The sequence below is a fragment of the Salvelinus sp. IW2-2015 genome, unplaced genomic scaffold (genome assembly GCF_002910315.2).
Source record: "Salvelinus sp. IW2-2015 unplaced genomic scaffold, ASM291031v2 Un_scaffold495, whole genome shotgun sequence".
In the NCBI taxonomy this organism is placed as follows: Eukaryota; Metazoa; Chordata; class Actinopteri; order Salmoniformes; family Salmonidae; genus Salvelinus; species Salvelinus sp. IW2-2015.
Window position 1 is genome coordinate 755,040 of NW_019942562.1, and position 9,781 is coordinate 764,820.

A 9,781-nucleotide genomic window follows, 5' to 3' on the forward strand; every position below is an offset into this window, starting at 1 on the left:
ACAAGGTGCTTTGAAAACGTTTTTATTTTTGGCTCTGTTGAGACCCAAAACAAGACATTCTAAATCAGACTGTTGTTAAATATATAGACATATCTCACACGAATCCATATCTGTATCCCTCGGGGAACAGTTTAAGGTCATATCAACCTAGATCAGACAACTTTGTGAATACAGGCCCTGTACTCAACCAGATTTATAGACCTGTCCTGGGAGTGATTTTTACCTGTGCAGTGGAAGGACATACTCAGGTGTGGTTCTTGTTAAACTTCATGTTCCAGACCAGAGCTACACCGTCAGGCTCGTGAGGAGCATCCTCGTTGTTGTTGTAGGACGCCACCAACAGCTCTGGGTACTGGGAAGGAAGAGGAAGGGGAGGAAAAAGAGAGGGTACAAGATCAAATAAAATGAAGAGATAGAGGAGCGGAAGGAAAAAGAGAGTGGACAAGATCAAATAAAATGGAGATAGAGGAGCGGAAGGAAAGACGGAAAATTAAAGGAGGATCAGGGGAGGAGGAAGAGGGTGGAGAGGAGGAAGAGGGTGGAGAGGGGGAGGAGGGTGGAGAGGAGGAAGAGGGTGGAGAGGAGGAAGAGGGTGGAGAGGAGGAAGAGGATGGAGAGGACAGAAGCTAAAATACAATGATTGTCGAGTCAGTGATGACACACACAGACACATACACCCTCTGTCCAAAACACACACACGGGTACTTGCGGTGTAGGGTGAAGTTACACCTAAATGCTATTCTTGGGTCAGTTTAGCATTTTCCCCACTATTGATAAGGTTAGGATTGGGGAGGGGAAGCTGATCCTATAACTGTACATAGGGGAAACTTCACCCCAAAGCAGTCCTTACCTGAGGGGACCAGTCCAGACAGGTGATGACTCGATGTTTGGACCAGTGATTGTCATAGAACAACCTACTGAGGGACAGACTGGACCCGCCTTGTAATTCCTGTGGCCAATAKAAACAGGGGTCAGAGGTCACTGGGTGATGTCATTGTAAGTGAGGTCAAATGGGGTTTTGAGAGGATGATGACATCATGAGAAGGGCATATGTTTGAAGAACAATGAGGAGTCACGTCCTGATTGACACYAAAGGCATTACTCCATGAGGCCATTAGCAGCCCCATAGGCATGCATACACACACCATGTTCCTTCTACAGACCTCACAACAGATAGACACACACATGCATACACACACCATGTTCCTTCTATAGACCTCACAACAGATAGACACACACATGCAAGCACACACACTCACCAAATACCCTTCACAGGCCCGCCATTATGAAGGAGAGAGAGGAGAGGAGGAGGAGGAGGAGGAGGAGGAGAGAGGAAGGAGGAGGAGGAGAGGACTTTGTTATTCTTATTACCAAGTGAATTATTTGCAGCTGGTAATTTACTACTATGAGTATGAGGTAGTTTTTTATCGAAGACTTTACTCTCCTTGATGGAAGTGACTCAGTGATTTGGTGTAATGATCTAGAACTATTGTAGTTGTTAAATAAGTATCGACAGAATATATTGCAACCAGACTGTTGTCTTTTGTTTGTGGAGTTTGAATATGTTTATTTGGGTATACACTCACTGTAGTGTATTTAGTCCAGTTAGGCAGTGTTTGGGAATGGGTGGTGTTTGGCTGACAAGTGTGTATTTATATTTCAAGAGTGTGAGTGTTGTGTGTTTATTTATTTGTGACTCAGGCTACCACAGATGGCTGTGTTGGGTTGTGTGTCTCTGCATATTGTTTACCTATTGTTGACTTTCTTTACTTGTCGCTCTTCCTGTGTGTGTGTGTGTACTCGTGCGTACTTGTGCATACTGTATGTCTGTTGCCTGCATGCGTATGTATTATGCTGTGTGTGTGTGTGTGTGTGTCGTGCGTGACTTGTGCATACTGTTGCTGCATGCGTATGTATTCATGTCTGTGCGTTGTGTGTCAGGCTACCCTGCAGGGAGCTGACAGAGGAAGAGAAGCAGCAGATCCTCAAATCAGAGGAGTTCCTCAGTTTCTTTGACTGCAGCATCAGGGTGATGGAGAGAGCCCTGGCCCAGGACTCAGACATCTTCTTCGACTACAGCGGATCGAGACCATGATGACTAGGAGGGGTAAGAATTGAGTGTGTTTTCAGGTTAAGGGTAGTTGGTGAGTGTGTGTGCTAGTGTGCTATCTGTTTAGTTAGAGAGAACATGGTGTGGCTATGCATGTTGTGTCTATCTGTTGTGAGTCTGAGAAGGAACATGGTGTGTATGCATGTGTGTGCTCCTATCTGTTGTGAGGTCTATAGAGGAAACATGGTGGTGTATGCATGTGTTGCTATCTGTTGAGGTCTGTAGAAGGAAATGTTGTGTGTATCCATTCCTATGGGCTGCTAATGGCCTCATGGAGTAATGCCTTTGGTGTCATCAGGAGTGACTCCTCATTTGTTTCTTTCAAACATATGCCCTTCTCATGAGTACATCACTCTCAAAACCCCATTGACCTCACTTACAATGACATCACCCAGTGACCTTGACCCCTGTTTCTATTGGCCACAGGAATTACACAGGCAGGTCATGTCCCTCAGTAGTTGGTGTCTATGACATCACGGTCCAAACATCGAGTCATTCACCTGTCTGGACTGGTCCCCTTCAGGAAGGACTGCTTTGGGGTGAAGTTCCCCTATGTCAGTTATAGGATCAGCTTCCCCTCCCCAATCCTAACCTTATCAATAGTGGGAAAATGCTAAACTGACCCAAAGCATTTAGGTGTAACTTCACCCTACACCGCAAGTACCCGTGGTGTGTGTGTTTTGGACAGAGGTGTAGGTGGTCTGTTAGGTTCACTCCCGACACCACGAAGAACAAAAACTATCTGTGCAGTAATATTAAATATAGTGTATAAATATATGATATTTTTTCATGCGTAGATCTCACAACAGAATGCCATGTTTCCTATCCTATCACCATCTCACATCATCACTTTCTCAGCTACAGTGGATGACTCGTAATTCCACTCTCCTATCCCTGCCTCAGAGCTTCTTTATCTGATACTACAGCACCATGCGGGTTCGTCTGCCCTTCTTTCCTCTGCTCACCTACTCTCTCCTCCTCGACCACCTCTATACATAACTATTCTCTCTGTATTTCGCTAGTTCTCTACTATTAACTCAATTGTCTACTCAGTTATCAGCTCATCTGACATCTCAACACCATGCTTGCCAAACTGCTTCTCCGGCCACCTCGCACTCAGATGTCCCACTGGGCTTCTCATACACTGAGTCTTGTTGTATATCGTTGGCTACGCCGAGGAGCGTCTCTCTCTGTCTAGTTCAATATGTCTAAAGCACCTCTCAAACCGACTGCTCGTTCCAGCCCACAGCCTACCGTGTTGTGTGAAGAGACATCACGCGACCCTATACGGTGCCTTCCTTACAGTACCGACTACACACGAGGATGCGTTTGCGCGCGACAACGTAGTCCCGCCTAAGTTGTGAATGGCTATGTGCGTTGATCTACACAGCCTACAAGTTCTCCATCACAATCTTAATTAATGGCAATCACTATCTATGTTGATAAAATTTTATTGTTGAGTTTGTCACTGAGTCGCCAGTAGAATCACTCCAGGACAGGTCTATCCAACACGTAATCGCACATGCCATCGTACAGTCCTGTCTACAAAGTATTAGTTACCATAATGTAGTCTGACTGTTATGACGTTGATATGACTAAAACTGTTCTTACTGCTACGAGGGAATACACGATGAGAGTGAGATATCCGTTGATTGGTCTTTGATATAACTGGTTCCTAATATTATTCATTAACCAAGCAATAATAATTGTCGGGAAAATAATGAATTTGTGTTATTTTATTAGCTGTCACTAACAAGACATCCACAAATAATAATAAATAGAATCTCTCAGAATTTCACTAAACACCTTTTTTAGATATCGCTGCAATACTGACCCGAGATAAAGTTTATGACCAATATGAGTAGAAGATGATCTCGTGTCGAGTTTTATTCGAGGCATAATATAAACTGGCAGCCGGATACATACCGAATTGTGAGGAAATGGAACTACCTGACATATATGTAGCTTCTCGCGAACCGTAAGCCTGTTTAGTAACCTCCTGCGACCACAAACGCTTAACATAGGATGTGCATGCACTGAAATGATTGTCATTGTAGCAACAGGCACCACATAGGAGCTTTTCGGCCATGCAACACAAAGACAGTGCGCCACATTCGCAGCGAATGAGGAAAGGTTCCAGTGGATGCTGCCAGCTCTAATGTATCAGGATAGCGTATCAGCACTACAATTTCTATATGTCTCACTCACTCGGTGAGTTAGGCACAGTGAATGCAATCAAATGCACACGCAGACAATGATAAATCAGATATAAATGGAAGTGAGAAATTATATCGAATGAAGCAAGGAGTATTCACAGGCGGTTCAGGAGTCTATCAGGCACTAGACAGCACACTATGGAATAGTTTACGTTTGTATACTAAGCCGTTCTGCGGTTGTGTCAACAGATGGACATAAAGCAATGTAGCTGTACTGATTTAAGAGAATGCATGACGAATACCCCTCTCGAGGTCTCGTTTCCCAGACCACTCACATGGAAAATATTATTATTAATGTGTCTGTGTATCCTGCCGACGAGTATCTCGTAATCTAAGCGGACGATCTGCCGGTCTACTTCGAGAAATCAATGGTCTGACCTATTCCTGTAGTGTGGTAGGTTTAGATAGGTAACGTGTCTTGATAACGATAGTGATTGTAGAGAAAGAGGCATTGAGCAGCTAATATAGCTACCTGAGGGATAGTTAGGGAGAGAGAGACCGCTCACCACAGACAATGATGAGAGAGGAAGAAGATAACGAACAAGAGCTAGCTATCACAAATCATATGAAAACTATGATTGTCTTCAGAAAACAACTCTCCCAAATTACCAGCAACGGCTCAATGTAAATATAAGCGACACCTAGCGACAGACGAAAAGGGAGTCACTTCCGAGTGTCGCAGTGCCTGCTTGAACTCTTGTTTGTATTTACTACAACCATAGTAGTACTCATACCATAGCATCAATAAAGATTAAATTAGACATACATAAACTCAAATACAACACAGACACAACACACAACAATTTCAACGAATTGCAAGTAGCTTTCGAAGAACGACATTCCATACAGCAAAAAATCCACACACACACAAGAAAGACACAAGGTTACATATGTCAGATCAAGACACTGAGACTATCGAATACACACACACGCCACAAATCCACGCACATACAACAACTCACATCTACCAGAAAGCACATACTACGGTGACAAAGGCTGCCTGTCGAGTGATTCATGACACTTTACTCTAATCAACATTGTCACTGCAGGTCATCGAGAAGCACAAACACACTACATCACTCACACACACATGGAAGATCATAAAACTCAAAGACTCTATCACAAGCTACAACTTTCACATTCTCGAAACACAAGCAACAAAGTGTAAAACAACATATGTTAGCTAATGTTAGCAACACACACCAGTGTCGCCAGTAGGAGTTCTGTAGAAATTGGGTTGTGACGTTGTGAGAAAATGATTTAAAAGTATATTGTATTACACTTACCTCACATATTAGCAGAGCGAAGAAGAGGAGATATCACAAAAGGTGCTGGCTAAGATATGGCTAGTTAATCGAGGAAATATACTAGCTAGCTAATACATCTTGCAACGTAAAAATGCCTTCGTCAGCAGAAAGAAATTGACTAGGAGTCATTTTTTCTTTACAAGTGGTGTTGCTCCACTAATGTTGGTTCAGTCTAGAAAAGGGAGTAGAACAGCTGTTAGATCCAAACAATGGTCTACTTCTAATTACATAAGCGTTAAATATCATAGTTAGTGTAGTGGTGTCGTCAAATTGTGGATTACTGGTTCAAATGTCACGAAGATTATTCTCGCCACATGCAAACCATATCATGATACCATAAGAGAACTATCACACATATAATTGCGATGTAATGTGCAGTCTGAGCTATTCTGTGCACAGTCGTGATAAGCATGCTTAGTATTTCAAAGAGAGTGCTGATGCAAAGTTAACAGTAAATGCTCCAACAATAGCTCATTCAGACTAGATGTCAACATACATCTCAGTTAGGAAGAAGACAATCAGAGGCAATAACTCTTACCTCACACCCACCGTATGGTCAGGTAAAAATAGCCTGAGCGGCTAGAGACTCGGTGCTGGACGAAATACTATAACCACTCTCAGATCATAGACAAACGCCTATGATCGCAAGGACTGACCACCAATGACACCGCCTCTACTCTAACCACGGGTGTTGCAGTGCTTGCTCTAGCAAGTCTTCATCTAGTGCTGTTGTCCTACATGAGCTGGTTACTAGGAGACGCGAAAGATTGAAGTAAGGTCATGCGCGGCGCTGTGAGGGTCAAGTTAGCTACCATTACTTGTAGGTAGTCTATGGCAACTGCAACAAATGAGAGGTGCATGGGAAACTGAAAGTGTCACAGAAGCCCAGCTCTGCAAGCATGTGTGATTAGAGAAGAAGAGAATACATACATCTCCATCTGCAAGCACATACTCCTGAAACTCGATAGGACTACTCGAGACCGCTCCTAGGCACCATGAACCACAGTACAATCTTAGGTTGACGTATTTGTGAGAGAGAGAATGGCCATATAATGCTTGTATCAGTTACTCGACTCGATAAGTTATGCTGGTGAAGGTCACTGAATCGATCGCAAGAGTCTGAGCATAACGTGTGCACAGTTAGAAAAACTCAAACACTCTAAGCGTGAATAAAACCTTCTACTAAATCACCAGCCATTGACACAGAGTGAGGCAATGCCGTCTTTTGAAATTTAGTGACACCACTACTTACATAAGGCAAATGTCACTACAGTATTAGCTACTAGATTAATTCCGTTTTATTCAGGGTGACTGTTTCTCTTGGTCCATAGACTACATTCAGGTGAGGAATGACCGTAAATCCCCCGTTAGATATAAACTGATAATGTACCATACAGTATGACAGTCTAACCCTGCATGCCTCTTGCTTTGACACACACACATTGCTCTTCTCAGGAAGGGTAAAATTTGGTAAGTGAGTGACACTGTTTGGAAAATGTGTGCTGGGAAATTATATCAAAAAAAGGAAAGAAAGATAACAAAATGGACCCTCCCAGCTTCCTTGTGTATCATTAGGAGTTAGCCCTGGGATGGCTATTCTCTAACATACACGATGTGTGAAATGAATATAAGAACAGAAGAAGAACGAAATAAAATATTAAATGACAGAGAAAGAGAGAGAGAGGAGTCAATCTCCACAACCGGCTGTGCCATGGTCCCAACCTTCGCTGTTATTCTGCGCTGAGACGGTGAGCAAGGACGCTAGATTAGAGTCGCGGAGAAGAAGTTCTGTTTCTCGCTCGCGGGGTCTTTTACAAACAGAGCGTTTCCTTCTAATTGTATTTCCCACAATCCGATGGATATTAATGTCGACAAATGTCTGATTCCAGTTAAACCCCGAAACACAGGCCCATTTCTTTTCTCTCTCTCCCACTCTAGAGGTGACGCAACACTCACATGCCTTTATCAAATCAAATTGTATTGTCACATGCGCCCAGTACAAGATTAGACTCTTACTAGTGAAGGAACTGCGGAATAATATAAGACCTAACCAATATACTGACACTTTTACACTATAACACAATAGCACACAACAAACAAAAGTAAGAGATGATAAGAATAACACAATGAATTTAAAGAGCAGAGCAGTAAAGTAACAAGCATATACTTCAGATGATCAAATCCAACACATCTCCAGCGCGCCGGGTGCCAGGGCCTTAGCTGTTGACTATTCGTGATGCTAGGGTAATCTGAACAGGCTTCGCTTGCTTATCACTAGCTCTTTATAGCAGTACTGCTCTGCTAGAGATACTGTAGCATCGCGCTAAGATAGTGAGCGGACGCTGCGCTCTAGAAGGGTCTCTAGCTTAGGTGCTAAGTCTGCTAGAGTAGCCATGTGCAGGGCTCTGTGGGCCTTGATCATCATGCAGTCGTGCTAGTAGATCTGCCCTGGCGACTGACGTAGGGCTTATTGCTACGTTCTGATCTATCGTTTTAGGCTTTGTCAGTGCGCTAGCGTATGGTAACTATAATGTATAAGAGATTCTGAGACGATGGGGTAATATGTATAGGCCTCAGCTCTGTTAGGGTCATCTAAATAGGTACCTTATCGGGAGCTCTTGCCTGTTAGGGCTCTGTTAGGGCTCTGCTAAGGTATGTAGGTCTCTGCTCTGCAACAAATACTAGTGCTATTTCGAACTATTGATGTGCCTGCTCTGTTAGGCCTGCTAGGTACTGTTAGCCTCTGTCGTTAGGGCTTGTTAGGCGAGCTCTGCTAGGGTAATTAGATCTGTTACGAGGCCTGTCGGGCTCTGCTAGCGCTCTGTATAGGTGCACTCTACTAGGTTCTGCTCTCAGGGCTCTGTTTAGGCCTTGTTAGGGTTTCTGCTAGGGCAACTTTTAAGAGGGCTCTGCCTAGGCGTCTCGAGCTACGTTAGAGGCTCTGCCTGGGCTCTGCCTGGGCTCTGTTGGGGCTCACTATGGTGCTATGGCTCTTGTTGGGCTCTGCTATTGCTCTAGCTCTGTCTAATGTACTATGTTAGGAGCCTGTTATGAGACGACCAGGTTCTATTAGGGCTCTGAGGCTCTGTCCTTTGGCTTGCAGGACCAAGAGACTCAGGCAGTGTTCCTCAATTCAGTCATGTCTTTCCAGATCTTCAACAGTGGCTCGCTTGACGCGTGTGATCGCTCGTTACCTCTCACTTCAATTCAAGTGCGAATTTAGCAAAGGAAACATATGTGATATGCCAAAGCAAGTGAAATAAACAATAAAAGGTGAACAGTAACTATAACACTACACAAGGCAAAAGAAGAAAGAAATGTTAATGTCGTATTGTCTATATACATTTTTGTAAAGATCCAAAAGTTAAAGTAAAAAGGAAAATAAATATGGTCATTAATGTGTTTTACTGGTTGCCCTTTTTCTGGACAACAGTTACAAATCTGCGCTGTGATGGCACATCATATTTCCCTCCAAATTAGATAGAGTAATCAAATTGATTTTTCGAATCTTTAGGCGTGTATCTAGGAATATCTGTCATATATAATTTTGGCCAGGAGGGTTCCTCTCTTCTTTCCTCTCTCTGCAAATATGCTTCCGTCCATGAAGTATTTAGTAACATTTGCATGCAGATCGGATGTTTTATTTTATTCACCTTATTTAATCAGGTAGGCTAGTTGAGAACAAGTTCCATTACAATGCGACTGGCCAATAAACAAGCAGTGGTGCCAAAAAAAACAGATTACACATAGAATAAACAAAGTAAAGCAATAACACATAGAAAATCGTTATACAGTGTTGCAAAGGGAGAAGGAGTAAGAAATAACTATGCAAGTGACGCAAGCTAATTATATTACGAAATGAACATGAAGTGATAGATGTGCAGATACGATGTCAAGTAGAAATCCTGGTTTCAAACAGAGCAAAAAAGTTAATAAAACAGTATGGATGTGACCGGTGTGAAAGGGTTAGCTAATAGTGTGCACAGCTCGTAGCAGTTCATCATCGAGACCTTGAATAGTTTTCTCTCTCGACTCTCACCACTTTCTTTGTCCCTTACTTCTTAACTTGTTTTCATTCTGTTATCTATTCTCTACTTCCTCTCCTACCCATTACTCTCTCTACTCATTCTCATACTTCATTAATCCTC

At 43.0% G+C, this 9,781-nt stretch overlaps 1 pseudogene; it reads right to left on the reverse strand.

Annotated features, from left to right (window-relative positions):
* Nucleotides 1-9,781, reverse strand: part of LOC112068389 (cytoplasmic dynein 1 intermediate chain 1-like) — a 104,800-nt pseudogene that overhangs the window by 91,409 nt on the left and 3,610 nt on the right.